The sequence below is a fragment of the Tenrec ecaudatus genome, chromosome 5 (assembly GCF_050624435.1).
Source record: "Tenrec ecaudatus isolate mTenEca1 chromosome 5, mTenEca1.hap1, whole genome shotgun sequence".
NCBI classification, from domain to species: domain Eukaryota; kingdom Metazoa; phylum Chordata; class Mammalia; order Afrosoricida; family Tenrecidae; genus Tenrec; species Tenrec ecaudatus.
In genome coordinates this window covers 101,164,157-101,186,761 of record NC_134534.1, presented here as the reverse complement: position 1 = coordinate 101,186,761, position 22,605 = coordinate 101,164,157, and the positions used below count along the sequence as shown (strand labels likewise).

The following is a 22,605-nucleotide window of genomic DNA, read 5'->3' as shown; positions in this document are numbered from 1 at the left end:
ACCAAGGCCCACATCCAAGGAGCTATCTCTGCAGGCCCAAATGTGCATACACCTAGCCAACTGATCAGGAGAAGACACCCCAGCAAATGAAGGGTGTCCCTCAGATGCTACCTCCACATAGTCTAGATCTTATTGCAGCACCAGGAACATTATTCATGCATGACAGGTGCCTCAGGTCACCCTCCCCACTGCTCAAGTTCAAAAATCTGTCTCTTCACTTCAAAGATGTGACACATTTCCGTGGAGTCCCTCTTGGTAATAAAGTCCTCTACAATAAAAGATTTCTTCTGACAGTGGCATTTTCTGCGTGCTGTGTTTTGGGGCTAAGTTTTGGGTAATCCAGAGTTTATGCTTAAGGAGCCATTATGGAGCAGTGGTGCCGCTTTGGGCTTCCATCCACAAGGTCAGCCATTCAAAACCACCACCTGATCCTCAGGGCAAAATTTGGGTTCTGTAGACTCACAAACTCACAGGGATAGTTCTACCCTGTACTATAAGGTCCCTATGAGTCAATATGAATTCAGTGGCTCTGAGTGTTTTAGAGGGCTTATCCTTAAGAAAAAGAATCCATTAATTAAACTCCCCACACCCTCAAAGCTGTTGGTGAGTATAGAAATCATCTGTGTCTCAAATCCCCTTTCCTCCTTTTTGATTTTGAGGTTAACTCTGTTTCTGAGATTAGCTCATTTTTCCTTAGTTTTTATGATAATAGTAGCACATAGATTCCCTCTCTGGAAGCATTGGGCAGGTCCTAGACAAGCTAGATGCTACTGAAGAACCTGCCATGAAGGCTTACCAGGATTACCACTGCAATCTGGAAAAATCCAGCATGATATACCTCCCTTTGCCTGCTTGCTTCCTCACTATTCCAATTTTTTAACACATTAATTTTTCTATTTCTGATATATTTCCAAATCTCTTCATTTTCTCTACCTCCAAGGTGCACTTCATGGTTGACCATAAACTACATTCAAAAAGCTCCATTCAAATTGAGTCTCATCCAAATATGAGGGGGCTTCAAAAATTTGAAAGAAATATTCCATTACCTTTTAACCCCATTTTATCCACAATTTTTAAAAGCTACATCATATGCCCTTTGAAATATAGCTGAATACTATTGAATAAAGTCACACAAGTATATTAGTGCCACAATAAATTCATGGTAAACTCAATCCCAACATGGAAATCATTCCTGCTTCTATCTCACAAATAATTTCCAAGTGTTTATCAAGTGCTTGATAACACTTCTAAGTATGTGTAATTCATCAGCAAACAAACGGTTCCTTGTTCTTCTGGAGTTTACATCATTATTTCTCTTAGTTCAACCTCGGCTCACTGAACAAATAGAAGCCACCGGATAGCTTTGCATCCAAAAACCTTTTAGAAAACCCAGTGTATCTCATTACTTCCTCTCTCCTTCCTATGACAATATTGATGTATCTCATCACTTTCTCTGTCCTTCCTATGACAATATTTACTTCTCAGAGGGCTTCTACTCTCAACAGAAATGCTGAAATTTAATTTATAGAGATGATAAAATCTAGTCTTGCCAGACTCATCCAAACCTTGCCCTAAGTATTATTATTATTATTCTGTTTTCTTAGGCGGTTAGTGTCTTTTATACTCTACAGCTTCTCATTGAAATGTTCAGATAGAACTCTAAAATACCCACTCACTCATACTCATGGTGATCACTTAGCACTTATGAAACACCACAATTTTTTCTTTAATCATTGTACATAACTTCATTGAAAAATCTTCCATCCATCTCTAAGAAACTATGCTGTGTATATGAGTTCGAACTCCCAAGTCTTGAAGAGAAATCCTACCCTTTGATATTTATCATGAGAAAGATATATAAATATAGATATACATATAGATATAGATATAGACAGATATATCACTGGTGCTAAAACCTTGTAGACTTTGTCTATTTTTTCTGGTTTTCTTTTAACTCAATGGAATTCCTTGCCCTATCTAAAATAAGAAATAATCTTACCTAGAAATTTCAGTGCACAATATTGAAGCCTTTCAGGCACACAGTGGTGGCTGCAACTACAGAATCAAAAAAAATGATGGGGGCAGTGATTGGTTCTGCTGACCATAGGGTTTCTATAAGTTGGAACTGACTCAATGGCACCCAACAATCAGGCAATAACTATCACACACAAAACTTACAGGAGGAAAACACCACACATGATGGTAAAAAAATTGAAAAGGTTTTCATTTAGGCTAAAAGAGATTCTTTCCTGTCACATTGAAAATGAGTTTTGGATTGGCAGTTAAACTGTAGATGAAACTCACTTGTTGATTTCATCTCTTCCCTCAAATATCATGAAAAATAAAGTATCCTTAGCCATTTCAAAAATGCAAATCAAAGCCATGGTGAAGAGAGTATTTCAGTATATTTAGATGGTTAGGAAGCAACCCCAGTGGCTAAAGATTGTCAGTTAAATTAAATTAAATGTTTGCTTTTCAGACCCACTCAGGAGATCTACAGAAGAATGACATGGTGATCTACTCCTGCAAAGGGTACACTTTCAAAAATCTTATGGGGCACTTGTACTTGGTCATATGGGGTCAATATGAGTCATAATTCAATTCAAAGTTACATAACAAGAACAAAATAACTGGTATCAAAGAATCAGGAAGTAGTGAAATTACTCATATACTGCTGGTCAGAATTTACAATGGCATAGTTGTTTGGTTAAACACAGAGCTGTCTGTGCTAGACCTAGCACAATTCCACATTCAGATATATACCCAAGAGAAATAACTACCCATATTCATATAAAATCTTATACATTAGAATCTAGAGAAGCATTGTTTATAATAGCCAAAAGTGAAAATAATCCAAAAGCCCATCAACTGCCCAATGAATAAGTATATTATTAAGGAATGAAGTTTACATTACATTTACAGCCAGTCACAAAAGACTAAATGAATCAATATTGATGAAATGTCCGGAACAGAGAAATCCAAATGAACAGAATGGGATAGAGGATAGGAAAGAGGTGGGTAGGGAATAAGGAAAATGGGGATGGGAATAGGGAGGAAGAGTGTGATTTGTAATGGGTACAGTTTCTTTCTGAGGTAATGAAAATGTCCTCAGTCTGATTCAGGTGATGATGATTAAATCCTTAAATATGGTAATAGTGGAAGTGAACATAATTAAAGATGTCAACAAATATTTTGAAGATAGAAATCTGGTGGAGGAGTGGTATGTGACTCAGTAGAATAAGCCATCGGACAAAGCAAACGTCTGCAAACCAATGCACACCAGGAAATGCTGAAAGATAAACGATCTGGTGGCATGAAATAACAAATTAAATGTTATGTCCTATACATATGGTCCTTTGAATTTTTACTCTTTTTGTATTATTGTGATATATCTCTTTTTTGTCATGGAAATTTCTGAAGAATATGAAAGTCAAAAACCATTGTTATAAAAGTCACTAACTTGCACCCATTAACTATGATGGGGCAAAGTTATTGTTTCTCCTCACATCCTGTCATCTAGGAATGTTCTCTTCTTAAAGGCGTCTTTCCAGTTCTCCAACCCTCCCAAACACATTCTATACACTTACTTTACTTCATCGATATAATACTGCCCGGATATCTTTGAGGGACTCAAATTAAGTACATTTTAAATCATCTGGTTTTTGAAAACTAACAAAAGATCTGAAAGGATAAGATCAAGGGTGTGAGGTAGGTGGGGTAAAGTATTCCAACAAAATTCTATGAAGACTGCATTTGCTACCACTGGTTGTGATGGGGGAAAAAGTTCTTCATTCAAATTTCTTGTAATTTTTCTCACCAATGCAGTTTTCAACTTTCTTTAAAATGTCTTCATAGCCAACCCTTGTGATCAACTTGTTCTCTTTGACATAAATTTATCAAGATCACCGTTTTGAAATTCTTGAGATGGCCTATGTGACTTTAACTGGCCAAATAGACTCTTCTCAGAAATCAGGGATTTTTTCCCTTAGTTTTATTGGCATATAGCTCACCTATCTTACCATCCAATAGTTCAATCCCATCAGCAAGAGTAGTAGAATCATCACCACAATCCGTTTTAGAACGTTTTCTTCATCAACTCGACTCCCTGCTTGTCAGTTTAGAACTAGGCTTTATAAAGTTTTCTCTGACCAATTTCTTTAATAATCAGATCACCTGGTCTTTCTTCCAAGATGGACTCGACTGCCAAGGGTTCAGTTAGCACTCCAAAGGTTTCATTGAATTTACGTCATTATGAATGCCAATTAGATCGACATAATTTATTGTGCTGCTTATGTCAACTATATCCTTACTGATTTTTGGTACTCTCCTACCTGCTTTCTTTCTTAGGGGTTGGGATAAATTCCAATTTGATTTTCATTGACTGAAAAGGGGGGCATATTGAAGTCTTACATTACATTTGTTGAACATCTATTAGTTCTTGCCCCATATATTTTGATAATCTGTTAGGTGTGCATACATTAAAGACTGGTATGTCTTCTTGGAAAATTAATCTTTGTTTCATTATGTAATGTATCTCATTATCCCTGATAATTTATTTCCTGAATTTTGTCTTGTCTAAAAATTAATATAGCTACTCCCAATATCTTTTCATTGGTGTTATCATGGAATGATTTTATCTCTTTAACTCTTTTTATCTTTAAAATTAAAGTGAATTTCTCAGAGAAAACATAAACATAGGGGAGACAGCAGATGGCATCTAGTTAGATTTACCCGCCCAGAGCTCCTATTGCCAGATCAGAAAATTGGGAGGTAAGGTAAAGGAGATTGGGAGGGAGTCCTAAAATTAGAATCAGGATACTAAGGTCTGTCCTGAAACCCGCTTTTTAAATATTTTCACTCACAAAGGGACGCGAGAATGTACTGAGTCGCTCTAGGTTCAGTGTGCTGGGCTCAGGAGCTCCAACTGAACAACTACCAGCGCCCTAGTTCAGCAGCAAGTAGGAATTTTCCCAGGCTGACACCCAAAAGGGGTCATAATCCCAGACTCGAGGAGAACCTCTGAAAGCTAGTCACAGGACCCACACCAGAGCTCTCCACACTGTTAGCTCTCTTGAGCTCATAGCCTGGGGGTCGGGGTCAGCATGGAGAGATGTCAGGAAATTTTCCTGAGTCAGATTGTGGTGTGGCAGAAAGTAAGTGGGTAGCCATAGTCCAGGAGAGAAAATTCAGTTCCAGTTGGCCGAGAAGAAAACAACCTCTCTGATAAACTAGCTCTCCTCCTCTCATAGCCCAATATAAAATAGCCCAACATTCATATATATGTCGCCATCATCATTCCCAAAACACCTGCTTTCTACTTGAGCCCTTGGTATCAGCTCTTCATATTTCCCCCTCCTCCCCGTTCCCTCTCCTCCTGAACCCTTTATCTGGCTGCGACAACTGTCACCCCATTGATAGCCAGGGTTGATTCACTGACCTGGCTGACTAGGGGGGTGTCCCCTTCCTCCCTCACCGCTCCATTTGTGTCCCTCCCAAAGCTGCATACTCGGTTGAAGAGGACGACCTTCCCCAATAGAAGGAAGACCATCCTTCAGCCAAGGGTTTTTTTACTTAGCCATTCAGATTTCTGTCCCTCACTAAACCATGGCTCAACAATCTCCTCCTTGACGTATAAAATTATATCCTTAAACGGATCACCACAGGACATCTGTCCCTGAAGTTCTTTCTGGAGCTCCTTACTATATTCCAAAAGCTCTTTCAAGCCTGCCTCAGTGAAATACCTTGTGAAGTGTTCGACACTTTGCTTATTGGCAGGAAAAAGTTCCATCAGTCTATTGTCCATGCTGACTTTCCTAAGACTCACAGATACTGCATTGATATATTTCTCATTTATCCATGACTTGAAGAACTTCACGGCAAACACAGCTGAAATCCCTTCTTTAACCAAATCCGCATTATAAAGGCTATTAAGAATGCATGAAGTCAGTGTTCCATTAGCCAGAACACCAGTCAACATAGTCAGCTTATTCCTCTCTGATTCGGAAAAACCCTTTAAGAACAGAAGCAGCTTTTTAAACTTCATCTTCAAACCTTTTCCCAGGTATTTGTAGCGTCTGATTAACTTGGTTAAAACCTGAGCAAATGCTTGCATGGTTTCTAGGTCTTCCTGTGCTGCAAACACACAGATAAATGTACGCATCATGTTATCTGCCGATGTACCACTCGGGGCCAGCATCCCACAGATCACCAGAAAGTCAAAGGGTATTTCTGCATATCGGCGGTAGTCAAGTTTTGTTCCAGAAGCATGAAGAAACTTAGCTACTGCTTCTAAATCAGTACCAGTCTCAGTTAAGCCCTGAATAATGCAGTCTTGAAACTGACTAGGGTCAACCCTCTCTTTTTCAAGTTTTAAAACACGGGGATGGATAGCAGAGAAGAAGGCAGGGGGAGACATTGAACAGTGTAACATATAACAAAATAATAATAATTTATTAATGATGAAGGGTTCATGAGGTAGGGGGAGTGGGGAGGGAGGGGAAATGATCAGCAGATATTAAGGGCTCAAGTAGAAGGCAAATGTTTTGAGAATGATAAGGGCAACAAATGTACATATGTTCTTGACACAATGGATGTTTGTAAGAATTGTATGAGCCCCCAATAAAGTGATTTTTTTAAAACGCTGGCCTAAGAGCGTTGGCTTTTGCTGCTTTTGATTATTCATAAAAGACACCTGCAATTACAGTGAAGAGAAAAGAGCCAGAAATCCTTGATGTGGCGGCAACTACGCCTCTGCTGCCATCATTGTTTTCTAAACATTTACTTTCTTTCTTTTTTTTCCCGATTTATCATGTTATTTATCTATTTTTATTTATGTTTTGCGAATGATGAGGGCAATAAATGTACAAATGTGCTTTACACAATTGATGTATTTATGGACTGTGATAAGAGTTGTATAAGCCCCTAATAAAACTATTTTAAATAAATAAATAAATAAAAGGATAAATCTGGAAAAAAAAGTAAATGTTTAGAAAATAATGATGCTAATGTACTTTATTATTTTTTTAATCTTTTTATTGGGGCTCATAAGGCTCTTATCACAATCTGCACATACATCAATTGAGCAAAGCACCCTTATACATCCATTGCACTCGTCATTCTCATAATTCACCTTCCACTTGGGTTCCTGGAATCAGCTCGGTTTCCCTTTTTCCCCCCATCCCCCTCCCTCCCGATCCCACCCCTGGTCCCTTGATAGTTTATAAATAATTATTGTATCTTATCTTACACCCCCGGTGTCTCCCCTCACCCGCCTCCCCATTGCCCATCTCCCAGAGAGGAGGTTACACATAAATCTCTGAGATTGGTTCTCCCTTTCTACACCCCCTTCCCTCCTGGTGTCGCCACTCCCACCGCTGGTGTTGAGGGGTTCGTCTGTCCTAGATTCCCTGTGCCTCCGGATCCCCACTGCACTGCTGTACATCCTCTGGTATAACCAGGTCCGCAAGGCAAGGTAGAAGTGGGGTCATGATGATTGGGAGGGGAGGAAGTGTTCAGGAACTAGAGGAAGGTTTTGAGTTTCATTGTTGCTACACTGAACCCTGAGTGGCCCATCTCCTCCTCACTACGCCTCTGGAAGGGGTGTCCAGCTGTCTACAGGTGGGCATTGGGTCCCCATCTTGCACTCCCCCTCTTTCACGGTGATGTGATTCTCTCCACCACCCCACCTTTGTTGTTGGAGACCTGGTCTCCTCTGTCCTTCACGGTCACCTACGTTGGTGTGCTGCTTCCGTGTGGGCTCGGTTGCTTCTGGGCTAGATGGCCGCTTGTTTGCTTTCAAGCCTTTAAGTCCCCAGACGCTATATCTCTCAGTAGCCGGGCACCATTAGCCTTCTTCACCACACTTGATTATGCACACTTTCGTCTTCAGCAATTATGTGAGGAAGGTGATCACACAATGATTGTTTTTGTTCCTTTGTATCGGCTACATGGTCCATTCAACACCTTGTATTCGCTTAGGCCGTGTGCTTCTTGTATGTGGGCTTTGTTGCTTCTGAGCTAGATGGCCGCTTATTTGCCTTCAAGCCTTTAAGACTCCAGATGCTATATCTTTTTGATAGCTGGGCACCATCAGCTTTCTTCACCACATTTGCTTACAGACACGTCTGTCTTCAGTGATCATGTCAGGAAGATGGGTATCCTGCAATGACTGTTTAGCAGGGCGAGGTGCTATTGTATTGGGGGATTATGCATGAGGAGGCCCAATGTCCATCTGCTACCCTACTACTGAACCTATAAATATATGCATATAAATCTATTGCCCCCATAATCATAAATATATTTACATATGTACATGTCTGTATTTAGGCTTCTCTGTATACACTTTGCCTCCTACTTCTTTCCTCTATTTCCTTTCGCTTTCCTCCCAACTCGTTACCATGTTTAGCCTTCATTCTGGATTCAGTCATTCCTCTCAGTTACCTTGCTCTTGGTCACTCCTTTACAGTCCTCCCCTCCCCTCCCCCCTCTGGTTTTGAACCACTCGCTGTTCCCTTGTCCCTGTGTTGGGCGACACCTCCTCCCTTCCCCTACCTCCCACGCTCTCATGTCCCTCCAGGACCGTTGATCCTGTTGTTTTCTTCTCTCATTATTTGTCCAGCCTATCTTGTCTAGGTGGACCTGTGACATAGTAATATGTGCATACAAATGCATATGACTTTGACTGCACCCAAGTGGCCCATAAGAACATGGCTTTGACAGAAGCAACATCAACACGCTGAAAAGCAGAAAAGCCACTAACATACAAAATTTACCAGGTAAAAAACAAAACAATTTAAAAAAAGACTAAACAAAAAGATAGCAAATATTAAAAGAAAAATTGCTAGTAGTTCAAGGTCAGTTCATTGGCCTTTAGGAGTGTTTTCTAGGTGTAGCTTGTGAGGCGCCACGTCCTGGCCCGGCAGACCATCCTTTATACTCCCTTGGGATCCCTTTGCTCTGCTTCCTCCACTGCTCCATTGCACGCCCTCAGTGTTTGCCTCAGTGTGGCGGGTTCAGCTCAGTCGCCCATCCCCCATTGTGTCTCAGGTGCTGTCCCATGTAGGGCCATGTGTTGGTGCAGGATGTCGCATCTCGTAGTGTGGTCAGCTGGATGGTCCTCTCAGTATGATGGGCCCTTCTAGCTGGTCTATCGACCTTGGGCTTGGTGGACCGAGGTGTACTCCAATACGTCCTTTCTCCTTCTTTTGTTTCAGCTTCCTTCTGGATGTGGTGTGGTGGGTCAGTTCCTTTTCCACTCCAGACGATCTATTTTTGTTTTCTGTGGTATTCCCTTCGAGTGTGGGGGTCGGCCTAATTCTGGTTTGGGCCGGCTTGTTGTCCAGCCTCTTTGTGTAGACCTCTGTACTTTGCTATGCCCTCCTTGTTTGGTGTGGCGTGGTGGGGTCCGTATGCATGTTCCAGATCTGTGGGGACACAACCTATACTCTCCCCCGGGTGGGTTAGTACCCTGCCTCCCCACCCATACCATCCATTCGGATTCTCCCCCTCCCGGTTCTCCTTCTCGCTACCCCACTACTCCTTCTTTATGCTGGGCTCTCATGTACCTCCCTAGGTGTGGCCTGCCCTCCCTCCAACTATCTATGCTTCCTCCCGTTTATTGTGGGATGGATGTTTATTCTTCTATTTCTGTCATGCTGATTGTACTTACCTCAGGGGACTCATGTTGTACCTGTCCCTTTGGGTCTGGCTTACCTAGCTTAACATAATTCCTTCCAGCTCTTCCCATGAATTAACGTGTTTCATGTGCTCATCGGTGCTTTTCAGTGCTGCATAATACTCCATTGTGTATATGTGCCAAAGTTTGCTAATCCACTCGTCTATCGATGGAAACTTAGGCTGTTTTCAAGTCTTTGCTATTGTGAATTGTGCCGCAATAAACATTGGAGCGCATATGACTGGTCGTGTTTTATTTGCTGCTTCAACCGGGTATATGCCCAGTAGAGGGAGGGCTGGGTCATAAGGTAGATCAATTTCCATTTTCGTTAGGTATCGCCAGATTGCTTTCCACAGTGGCTGTACAAGTCTGCATAACCACCAGCAGTGGAGGAGGGTTCCTACTTCACCACAGCCCCTCCAACACTTGTTGCTCTCTGATTTACTGATCTGGGCTAGCCTCAGGGGTGTTAGGTGGTATCTCATGGTTGTTTTGATTTGCATTTCTCTTATGGCAAGGGACTTCGAGCACTTTCTCATATGTTTATTGGCCATATAGATCTCCTCTCTAGTGAAAGTTCTTCTCAATTCTTTTGCCCACTTCCTTAGGGGGTTAACTGTTTTCCTCTTTTTGCAGGTCACGATGGTGTTGTAGATTTTAGTAATGAGCCCTTTGTCTGATGTGTCATTACTAAAAATCTTCTCCCAGTCTGTGGGTTGCCTTGTCACCCTCTTGGCGAAGTCTTTCTAGGTGCACAGGTGTTTTATTCTTATTAGATCCCATTTGTCGATTTCCAGTTCACCTGTGTGTATGCCCTTCCCTGTTGCAATGAGCCTATGTGCTCCCTGGGCCAGTGCTCTGAGATTAGTCCCGATTCCCTCCTTAATGGTCCTGATGGTTTGGGGTTTGACTTCTAGATCTGTGATCCACCTTGAGTGTATTCTTGTGCATGGGGTGAGGTAAACGTCTTGTTTCATCTTTCTACATGTGAATATCCATTGTTTCCAGCACCACTTATTAAAGAGGGCATCTGCTTCCCACGTGATGTTTTTGGGACCCTTGTCGAAGATCAGTTGTCTATATGCTGATGATTTTACTCCTGGGCTTTCTATTCTTTTCCACTGGTCTGAGTGTCTATCATTGTGCCAGTACCATGCTGTTTTGATCACTGTAGCTGTGTAGTAGGCATTGAAATCAGGTAGGGCGAGTCCTCCAATTGTGTCCTTCTTGAGGAGTTCTCTGCTAATTCTGGGTTTCTTCCCTCTCCATATGAAGTTGGTGGTCAGTTTTTTCAATGCTTTGAAGAAGGTTGATGGTAGTTGGATTGGTATAGCATTGAACTTGTAGAGTGCTTTAGGAAGAACTGTCATCTTTACTATGTTCAGCCTACCTAACCATGAGCAGGGGAGGGTCATCCATTTTTGAAGGTCACTTTTGGTTTCCTGTAATAGGGTTTTATAATTATGCTTATAAAGTTCTTTAGTATTTTTGTTAAATATATTCTTAGGTATTTCAGTTTGTTCTTGGCTACTGTGAAGGGTACTTCCCTCTTAATCGCCTCTTCCATGGCCCTGTCCGATGTGTATAGGAACCCTACCAACTTCTGTTTATTGATCTTGTATCCTGCTACTCTTCCGTATTCCTCTATTGCTGTAAGTATTCCAACTGTGGAGTTTTGGGGGTCTTCAATGTATAGGATCATGTCATCTGCAAATAGCGATAGTTTCACCTCCTCCTCTCCCAACTGGATCCCTTTGATGTCCTTCCGCTGTCTTATGTTGTTAGTCAGAACCTCCAAAACTATATTGAATAGAAGAGGGGACAGGGGCATCCTTGTCTTGTACCCTTTTTCAGTGGGATTGTTCTTGTCTTTTCTCCATTGACTCTGATGTTGGTTGTTGGTCTTTCATAGATAGCTTGTATGAGCTTGAGGAACTTACCTTCCAATCCTATCTTCATGAGTGTTTTGATTAGGAATGGGTGCTGGATGTTGTCAAATGCTTTTTCTGCATCTATGGATATTTCATATGGTTTTTATCCTTTTTCTTCTCGATGTGGTGTATGATATTGATGGATTTTCGGATGTTAAACCATCCCTGCATCGCTGGGATGAATCCTACTTGGTCGTGGTGGATGATATGTTTTGTGTTCCTTTGTATTCTATTGGCCAATATTTTGTTAAGGATTTTTGCATCTATGTTCATTAGAGATATTGGTCTATAATTCTCTACACCTGTGGGGTCTTTGCCCTGTTTGGGTATCAAAGTAATGCTGGCTTCGTAAAATGAGTTTGGGGGCTTGCCGTTCTTTTCTATGTTATGGAATACTTTGTGGAGGATCGGTGTCAGCTCTTCCCTGAATGTTTGGTAAAATTCTGCTGTGTAGCCATCTGGCCCTGGGGCCTTTTTCCTTGGTAGGTTTTTGATGACACTCTCTACTTCTTCCTTCGCTATGGGTTTGTTGAGGTTCTTGATCTCTGTCTCAGATAATCTAGGAATAGATTGTTTTTCTAAATATTTATCCATGTCTTCCAGGTTTCTGAATTCATTAGAATACAAACCTACATAGTACTTTGTGATTATCCTTTTTATCTCATTGGGGTCTGTTGTTATTGCCCCCGATTCATCCCTCATCCTGGCTATTGATGTTTGCTCCTTTCTATCTTTGGTAAGCTTTGCCAGAGGAGTGTCAATTTTATTAATTCGTTCATAAAACCAGCTTCTAGTTGCGTTAATCCTTTGCATTGTACTTTTGTCTTCCCACTGGTTTAACTCCGCCCTGATTTTTATTATTTCTTTTCTCTTGCTATTGGAGGGGTAGTTCTGTTGACTCTCTTCTAGTTGTTGGAGGTTTTGTGTTAACGTATCTGTCATACGCCTTTCTTCTTTTTTCATATATGCATTCAGTGATATCAAGCTACCTCTGATAACTGCCTTTGCAGTGTCCCATAAGTTTTGATATGTTGTATGCTCATTCTCATTAGTTTCTAGAAACTTCCTGATATCCTCTCTGATCTGGACCTTAACCCATTCATGTCGCAGGAGATCGTTGTTTATTCTCCAATTGGTGGCCCTTGCTTTTCTGGGTGCCCTCCTATTAATCTCCAGCTTTGTGGCATGGTGGTCTGAGAAAGACATCTGGATAATTTCTATGTGTTTGAATTTACTCAGGCTGGCCTTGTGTCCCAGCATGTGATCTATTCTTGAGAAAGATCCGTGTGGATTGGAGAAGAATGTGAAACCTTTTGCTTTTGGATGAAAGGCTCTATAGATGTCTATCAGGCCCTGTTGCCTAATTACATTGTTTAGCTCTCTGGCCTCTTTGCTGAACTTCTTTCCCTGTGACCTGTCTTTCTCTGATAGTGGAGTGTTGAAGTCCCCCACTATTATTGTTGTTTCCATGATTTCTTCTGTCATTTTTTTAATAGTTTGTTTGACGAAATTTGCTGCACCATTATTAGGTGCGTAAATATTCAGTATGCTAAGTGCTTCCTGGTTTACTGAGCCTTTGAGCATTATGTAGTGTCCCTCTTTGTCTCTTTTTATGTTTTGGATCTTGAAATCCATTTTGTTGGAGATTAAGATAGCCACTCCTGCCTTCTTGGAGTTACCATTTGCTTGGTAAACTTTCTGCCAGCCCTTTATTCTCAGCATATGCTTGTCTGCTCGCTTAAGGTGTGTCTCTTGCAGGCAGCAGATTGATGGGTTATTTTGCTAATCCAGTCCTCCAGCCTCTTTCTTTTAATGTATGAATTGAGCCCATTTGTATTCTGTTTTGTGTTTTGGGTCTTTGCCTATCTTCCTTCATATCAGTGTACTGCGTTTGAGTGGGGGCTTTCTATCCTGTCCTCTTTTCCATCTGAGACCCTGTTGTCCTGGTATGTGTTGCTGGCATGTTGGCTTCTAGATGGAGATGGGCTATATGGTGGTCTCCTGATGGTTCTAGTTGGAGCTTGATCTTCTGGCTATAGTGCGTCAGCCTGTATCTTCTGCAGGGTCGGGTGAATTTCAGTATATTTTTTGAGTTCTTCCTTGTCCTGGAAGACCCTTATCTCACCCTCTATCTTAATGGATAACTTGGCAGGGTATAAGATTCTGGGGGAGGCATTTTTATCTTTCAGTTTTTGGAAGCTGTTGCTCCATTCTCTCCTCCTCTTCATGGTTTCTGCTGATAAGTCTGAGCTTATTCTTACCTGTGATCCTTTGTATGTGACTGTCTTCCTTTCTCTTGCTGCTCGTAAAATTTTCTCTTTTTCCTCTAAGTTGGATAATTTTACAATTATATGTCTTGGCATGTTCTTCTTGGTGTTTAGCTTAGCCGGCGTCCTCTCTGCTTCCTGTATGAGAGTCGGATTCTCCTTTGTTAGGTTGGGAAAATTTTCTTCCAGAAATTCCTTTGCTATCTTGGCAGTCGATTTGTGTGTTATGTTGTGTTCCGGTAGACCGATTATTCGAATATTATTCCTCTTCATAGCATCTGTCATTGATCTCAGGCTGTCTTCTGTTTCTTTAATTTTCCTATCTGATTGTTTTTCTCACTTGCTTCGTTTGGTTTGAGCGTCCTCGAGTTCACTGATACGGTTCTCAGCCTCCTCAAGCCTAGATGTAGCTTCTGTGACCTTTTGTGTGGCCTCTGCTACCTCCTCTGTTAGTTTCTGCAGTTCCTTTTGGTGGGTAGGATTCACCCCCTCTATTGTGGACTTCATCCCCTCTATTGTGCATTTCATCCCCTCTATCGTTGCATCCTTATTTTGGTTTGCTTCTCTTAGCTCCTGTATTACTGCAAGCAGAGTTCTGAAGATTTCCTTTTGTGGCTGATCTATATCTGTTTCTTCTATGAGTGACGTTAGGTCTGTTAAAGTGCCTCGTTTCTCTGATTTTTTTGTTGAGAGTGATGTGGTCTGTTGATTTTTCCTTGATCTTTTCATAGGCCCCATGCTTCTGGGAGACAGGAGTAACCTTATCTATGTTGTTGTTAAGGATTCTTTCAGGCGATTGCCTATGACCTACTGTAAGGGTGGGTCAGACTGCTGTGTAGACTGTCGGGTTGGTGACCCGCAGTGCCGAGATGTTTCAGCAGCTGTAGTGGGGGCTGGGGCCTCAGTGAGTGCCCTCAGGCTGCTTTGACCAGGTGTGACAAGGTACCCTTAGCGGCCCCCTTTATGAGGAGGGGGGCTAGTAATAAAAAGGATTTAAAAGGTTAATGATATAAAATAGTTTTTAACAGAATATTGGGCAGAGGAAGAAAAAATTGGAGGGAGAGGGAAGAGAATCTATAATAGAAGAGGGACAAGCTGTGATACTAGTAGAGGTGGAAGGAGAAGAAAGAAAAGACAGAGAAGGAGAATCTATAGAAAAGGGGCAGAAGAGAAGTACAAGCATTAATGAAAAAGTAGGAAGGAAGGGGAGAGAGAATACAGCACAGAAAGTAAAAGAAAGGGAAGAAGGAATAAAAAACAAAACAAACAAAAAAAGCAAAAAAAAAAGAAAGAAAGAAAAACCAACAAGAAAAAAACCTATGCTAGATAGAGGATGTGTAGATGTGAATGTCTGAAAATTTCCCCCTTTCCCTCTAAGCGCTGGTGATGCCTAATAGAGCGCAGAGGTGGCTGCGTTCGTATTGTCCCACGATGTGGTGCTGATCTATGTGTTGTTGGGAATGCTCTTCAGCTCAGCAAGCCCTCCCAGGTCCGGCCGCTCCCCACTGGCAGTCCTTGTGCTCTAGCTGGGAAGTGCTAGGGCAGCTAAGGGTACTGTGTGGAGGCTCAGGCCACCGTGCCGTCTCCTGGGGTGGCTGGGGCGGGCTGCAGCAGGCTTAGGGCTGGCACTGGGGACCCCACAGGGCCCCCAGGTGGTGAGAGCTGGCTGGAGCTCACCGACGGCTCCTCAGGGACTGCAAAGCCGAGTCCCAGGCTCCGCTGCAGGTGGAATGTTTGATCTGCCCGGGCTGTGAGCGGGCGTGGGAAGGCCCCTCGGACAGCTGCGCAGACAGCGGCGCGAAACTGCAGGGGACAATGGTGCTCGCCCTCCGCCCAGCTCTGAGCTCAGAACCGCGCTGACAGCAGAGGCTTGACGCGAAACCGCAGGGGGCAATGGCGCCCGTCCTCCGCTCAGGCTCAGAGCTGCTGCCGCTGGGGTCCCCGCAGCACCCTGAGGAGGGCACCTACTCTTGTGCCTGGCGCCGGAAGGGGCCCTTGGCGGGCAGACTCAGCAGCTTGGGCCGCGGCGCTCCGCGGAAGCACAGGGTCCGGGACAGGCACGGGTTGGGCTATGGCTCCTGCTGGTGGGAAGTGCTCAGCGCAGGGTCCCGGCTGGGAGTGGAGCTGGCGCTAGGCTGCAGGGGGTGGGTGGGGGTGGGCGGTGGGCACACGCAGGGCAGGTGGGGAGGTCCGCAGCAGCGGTGCGGGTGGATGGTCCCCCGTGGGGGTCGCCAGACAACCCGCGGGTCCGCTCCCCCGAGCTTGGATGAATGGAGGGAGGGACGTGGGCCTGAGGGCAGATCGCTGCCCTGCGGGGAGAGGGGAACCGTGGGAGAGGAAAGCTTCTCTCCCAGTGGGGATCTGCGAGTGGGTCGCTGGTGTAGGGTAGCGCGTGACCTGCTGCGCCTGTCTAGGCAGGGCAGGCAAGCGACTCTGGGCTGGGGTCCCGTTTGGGGATGGAGCTTAGGCTAGTCGCCAGTGAGATGGCGGCAGCTTAGTGACCAGAGATGTCCCACGAGTCCGTTCCTCTTTCACTTAGACCCCTGCTCAGGATAAATGCGTGGGGTGGGACTGGGGTGCTGTCCCAGGGGGATATTTCACTTACCAGACTCCTACTATTCAGCTACCTGGTCACCAAACCCGCTTTGTTTGGAGGAGCTCTCAGAGTATGCGGGTGTCCCCGTCGGCCATCTTCCCGGACTCCCGCTAATGTACTTTAAGTAATTTAAAACACCAAGCATTTAACTGGTGGTTGAGCACTTAATCATTTGTGCCTGATGAATATAAATCAGAGTAAATAGAATTTAATTTCTTGAAGAAAAATAAAATGCACAAAAAAAACATAATCTGTTGAATTCAGTACCTGAAAATTTTGGGAGGAAGGGTGGCCTCAGGAAGCAGGATTGAAACTGAGTTTCCATTGGTGCATTCAGAATTACTTCTTGTTCATTTCTGGCTATATGTTCTCATTGGCTTAATCATAAGAATTTGTTAATGGCGAAGTTTTACATCCTTCGAGCTACAAGGGCAGTTGACAATGGATTGTCTCTCTATATAGTCCCTTCAAAAGTTCGTTGGCCTCAGTCCCCAATTAGGTCATATGTCCATCTCTGATTAATTGTAGATTGGGTTAATAAATTAATCATGGATCAGAAGCATGGTGTTATCTTTTTGACAATCTGAATTACATAACTATTCTTTAAAAGGGTGCTAAGGAAAACAATTCCATTGCAAACAGATTGAGACTGGAGAATTGTGCTAGTCAGGGTTGACTAGGGAAACAAATTCATAAACATTCATCTGTGTGTAAGAGAGAACTTTATATCAAAGAGTAATTGCATGTTAAGAAAATATCCCATCCCAGTTCAAGTCAATAGGTCCAATTTTAGCCCATATGTCTGATACCAGTCTATAAATTCTTCTTCAGACTCATGCAATACATGAAATGATGCCAAATGCAGGAAGATCTCAGGCCAGTTGGTGGAAAGTCTTACGGAGCCAGTGGGGAAGGAAGCATCTCAGCACTGGCGTGGGTCTCCACATGACTCTTCCAGCTCCAGGACTCTGGCTTCACATGGCTCAGTGTAGCCCCAAGTGACTTGTCAATAGGAATCTCAGTCAGAGAGATTGTGAGCCCTATCTCCATGGAGGAAGACAGGAGTTCCCAGAAACCTTAGGAGAAGGACATACTCACACAGGGGCCTCCTTGGCTATGACCTGATTAACAGGCTAGACTCCACCCACTCCTTCACAAGTTAATAGAAGATTACATAACTGCCACAAGAATGGGGTTAATTCCTCAGAGTACAAAAGAAGAAATATTTCCAGAAAGTGCATGCATGTTGGGTTTTGGGGATATTTTGGTAAAAATTAAAAATAAAACATCTCTCTCATGGCCACCCTTCTTGTCCAGAATTACACCATTGATGAATGGTTAGGATTGCATTAAAAATGTTGGGTATATGGATCTCTGGGAGAAATGAGAACAAGAATGGAAAAGACCAGATGAGGTGGAGGGAATTAATGGAAGGCCTCAGTATCCATATAGGTAGACCAGCCAATAATGAGGCCTCTCACCGTGTATGTACATCTACACCTCTTTCACTGTCTCATCTCCACTTCAGATCAGTATGACCTAATAATCCGAGATTTATCACCAGGAACAGCCCTGCCTTCTGAAATAATTGTCTGGATTTCCACCTTTTTTTTTTTTCATTTCCCTCTCTTTCTCCCTAACGCCCTCAGTATGTCAACTTTTTAATGTAATCAGGATCAGTAAGCATAGAGATGCTCTACACATTATCCCTGTCTATCCACTAACTTCTTATCTGCATTTTCTCCATCATTAAGGTAGACTTAATGGTCCCTGCCTTCCAATCAAGTCACTCCATTTTCCTTTCACCTTTCTGATCTGACAATCTCTGTAATTTGCAAAACCTGTCTTCTATTACAGAGTCATTTCTTCTTGAAGAAAAGTCACATAATTAAGCATATTGGTACCAAGGTACCATATGTTTAACAACTATGTTCAACAGCTAATCATCAGCTCCAACACTGAAAATAATCCAATGTTCCTTCAATATTTAATATGTCCGGCGATTCTTAAACACTTGGGACACCCTAATAGAGGAAAGAAGCAAAATGGCCTTTCCTTCGTCGCCAATATCACTGTTTTGTGAACTCGTTTACGCATGGACTGATAACTATTTCTAAAATTTCTTTTATTTGTTGATGGGCTCTTTAAGGGAAAATTAAAGTTCATCAAATGTGAAATTTTCATAATGAAAACAGTAAACCAAACCAAAAAAATCTAGGGAGGAAAAATAACTCAGAGTTACACAACCCGGACTCCTATTGCAACCTCTCCTATTACACAAAAAGTATGCCTCAGATATTTCCTGACCCTCCCAGGCTGGGATCTGTCACAATGCATTTTAAAGTTAACAACAATTGTTTAAAGAACTTCTTGTCGACTTTCAACTTATCACCATCCCTGATGATGAGCACCTCTCTTACCAGGTCACTGTCAAACTCCTAGTACGCACAAACTAGCTGTCTTTGGAGACTTCTGGGGAAAGGAATGCGTTGGTCAATAGCTTAGCCATGAGGCCCCACACAACACACTCTGGGGAAGCCTCACATCCAAAGCAGGGTGAGGTCTCCACTATTGGCAACCTACTGACAGCTGCAGCAGGGCATTCACACCTCTGGATTTTGTAGCAGAGCTTCTAGAGAGCAAGAGTTAAGATTTGTCCCCCAAATGGGTACTGATGGATGTTTCTGGATCTCCACTGGCATTGTCCCTTGTCATTGCCTGTAGGATCCTCCCCTTTTACTAGAGTTTCCTTCTGAGAGGTGAGACATAAGAGGTTCTCAAGGGCTGGTCCATGGGCCTTCTTGTTCTTGGGATTCCAGCCACTTTTTCTTTGGAAGATAAATGGATCACCAGGTAATAACAGTAGTAAAGGAATTGATTGTTGTATGTAAGCTATATATCACGTATTGCCTGCCTGGGAAAGTAACTAATTGAAATCTCATCTATAACATGAACCCCAAACCCACTGTACTGAGGTGATTATAACACATAATGCCCGTGTAGGACATATTGGAACTACCTCATAGTGTTTCAAAACTGCACTCTTTACAGAAGTAAATGCTACATCTTTCTCCTCCAAAAAGATGTGTTTAATCTGTAGGCTTTCAAGGTAGCAGCTGAGTATTTCAACCAATGTACCAACAGGCTCCTTCTTTCTTGAGTAGAGACTAGAAAATAAAATTAGGGGAGGGAAACAGGACAGAAGTTGAACTCCTTAAACAACCAAATAAAACTCACTGGATTCCAATCAGTGGGTTCTAAGTAATAAGGACCCCATAGGACAGAGTTGAACTGCTCTATATGACTTCCAAGGTTGTAAATATTCCCAGAAGCAGACTGTTGAATCTTTCTACAATGGAGTCAAATGGGTTTGAACCACTGAATTTTGGTTAGTAGCTGAATCCTTTCACTATCGTGTGATCAGCGTTCCTCATCTATATTATAAAACTCCAAAGCAAACCCATGGCCATTGAGTTGATTACCAGTCATAGCAAGCCTAGAGGATAGAGTAGAGCTGTACCTTTGGGTTGCCAAGATTGTAAATCTCGTTGGGAGCAGAGACCTTCATCTTTCTCCCTCAGAACAGCTGGTGGGTTAGAGCTGCTGACCTTGACATTAGCAGCCCCACATATAACCCACTATGGCACCAGGGCACTTTTTCCATGGCATGCCTATAGCTAAAATTCTTGACCAACACTAATACAAAGGCATCAATAATCCTTTGGACCTCCTTATTTATTATCCAGCATTTGTATGCCTCTGAGACAATTGAAAATACCATGGTGTGAGTTAGGAACAGTTTTTATCTGTTAAAAAGTGAAAATAGGTTAGGGTTAGAATTAGGGATAGGGTTAGGGTTAGGGTAAAAGAAAGAAAAAGAAAAGAAGTGAAAATAAAAAAAAACCTCTGTATATATTTTAACACTTTAAAGAGCTTTTCTGCAATAGATTTGCCTGGACATTGATTATACTTCCAAATTAAATGAAATCCTTGATAACTTCAAGATTTTTCAGAGTTTAAAAATTTACTGGTCCTGTTGTGGGGATTTTTTTTTAATGTTGAGTTGTAATTAAACTAGAGACCTCTTTGCTCTTCATCAGTAAGTGCTTTTCTCTTTCAGCAAGCAAAGTGGTGTCATCTGTATATCATGGATTCTTAATGAGTCTTCTTCCAATTCTATTTACATTTATAACAATATTAACTTATGGTTTCTTGTTTGATTGAACTTATTATCTGCTATACTTAATATATATTTGAGTGACTTAAATTGTTGCAGATTCTGCCTATCCCTTCCATCTAACATCGACGTTTTGAAATTAATACGTGTGGACATCCAACACAATTCATATGATACTTGACATCCTGCATCAGGTAACTCTAAAACGTCAAGTCCTTCAGCCTGCATGGGCTCTGATGCTAGGTTCTCAGAGCAAACAACACTCCCACAACTCCCCATCTTTGTGTGGGTGCCTATTTTGCTTGGTCCATTTTGTAACTATTAGACTGAATCCTTTAGAAATAAAAGAGGGGGAAGCAGGGAGGGAGGAGAAAAAATGAGGAGCTGATAGCAAGAGCTCAAGTAGAAAGCAAATATTTTAAGAATGATGATGGCAACAAATGTTAAATGTGTTTGATGCAATGCCTGATGTACGAGCCCCCAATAAAATGATGGGGGTGGGGGAAGAAAGAAAGAAAAGAGGAAAGTAAATTACCACCCTCCTCAAGTTTAAAATATTATGTATATAAAGCATATAATTTCATGACCTTTGATATATAAGTATATGCACATATTAAAATATCACAGGATAACTAACACATCTATTGTCTTCATTCAAGTTAAGGTTTTAAATTAAACTTTTTATTTTGAGGTTATTGTAGATTCATGTGTAGCTGTAAGACATAATGCAGAAAGAGAAGTCACTGTAGCCGGAGTCAAGGTGCCCGACATCACCACCACCTTAGTCTCACAACTGCAGTCCCTCCTATCCTACAGAAGAAGGCCTTCAAGAAGCTAGACTCATTAAAACAAAGAGTAGAAGGCAGCCAGCTTATTCAAGAACAGCAACCTACCAAAATTGTGGCGATAATAGAAAGATATTAGAGTGAGAACCAGCTTCCTCTATTGGACAAAACCATGTTCCTAGTTCGGAATCACTAAAACGTGAGAGCTCATGAAAGTCACTTGAAGAAGCCTGCAGCTGAATGCCACCCTGACCCTCATGTGTAAAGAGACCCCAAGAAAATCAGTTAAATCTGGAGGGCAAGACCAACCCTGAAGGGAGTTCATTGGGTGTAGACCTTCTGACTAAAAGCATAATGGCAGAATGAAAGAAGGGAAGAAAGTTCAAACTAGAGTGAAGAGAATGTGCCCCCTTGTGCAAAGACTGATTGATCAAGATCTCTCCCCTGAGTTGTGGGGCCAGCTGGTGGACACACTTTTGGTAGCTTAGGAGACATTGAATGTTTAAAAATGAGATCCGGAATTTTAAATCTCAGTTACACCAGAGAAGGAAAGGAGCTCTTACAGATTTTTTAAAAAAGGAAACCTTATCCAAAGGATAAAGAATTTGCCTACCTAAGAATTTTTTTCCAGAAAATATTGTGGACAAAAACACTATATACTGGGGGTAACTAACAAAGTTGACACCCTTAAAAAGATTCTAACACTGAAGTGTTAGAGCTCTTTTAGGATTTGTCTAGAAGGTTTTCTGTTGTTGTTGTTTTCTGGAAAGCCCCCCCCCCCAAAAAAACCCCACCAGTTAAAAAAAATCTAACACTGAAACAAATAAACAAAAACACAGAACAGAAAAATAGTTGCCTATCCAAATGAACAAGGACAAAAGGAATGACAGTGCTTCTATAGATAGTCAAATAGGGAATAAAATGGAAGGGATGATACTACAACATTTAACATATTTAAAGAATTAAGAGAACATAGATAAAAAGTCGAAAGGAAAATTGAAGACAGTGTAAAAACAAACTCAGGATTAAAAAAGAGCTATTGTATTAAATTCTATGCCATTGGAAAATTACTAATGTTATCTTATACTCCAGGGGGATGATTGATAATGCTTTTCATTTTTGTTTCTTTCATTTTCTGAGGGGCCATGGTGTGGCACCCCATCAGACTTGACTGGA

The 22,605-nt window shown here is 42.1% G+C and overlaps 2 pseudogenes; one reads left to right on the top strand and one right to left on the bottom strand.

The window, feature by feature from the left end:
• Nucleotides 1-5,551: 5,551 nt before the first annotated feature.
• LOC142449205 (eIF5-mimic protein 2 pseudogene) lies at nt 5,552-6,691 on the bottom strand (annotated as a pseudogene).
• A 15,445-nt stretch (nt 6,692-22,136) lies between these two features.
• LOC142449558 (U7 small nuclear RNA) lies at nt 22,137-22,204 on the top strand (annotated as a pseudogene).
• The last annotated feature ends 401 nt before the right edge of the window (nt 22,205-22,605 follow it).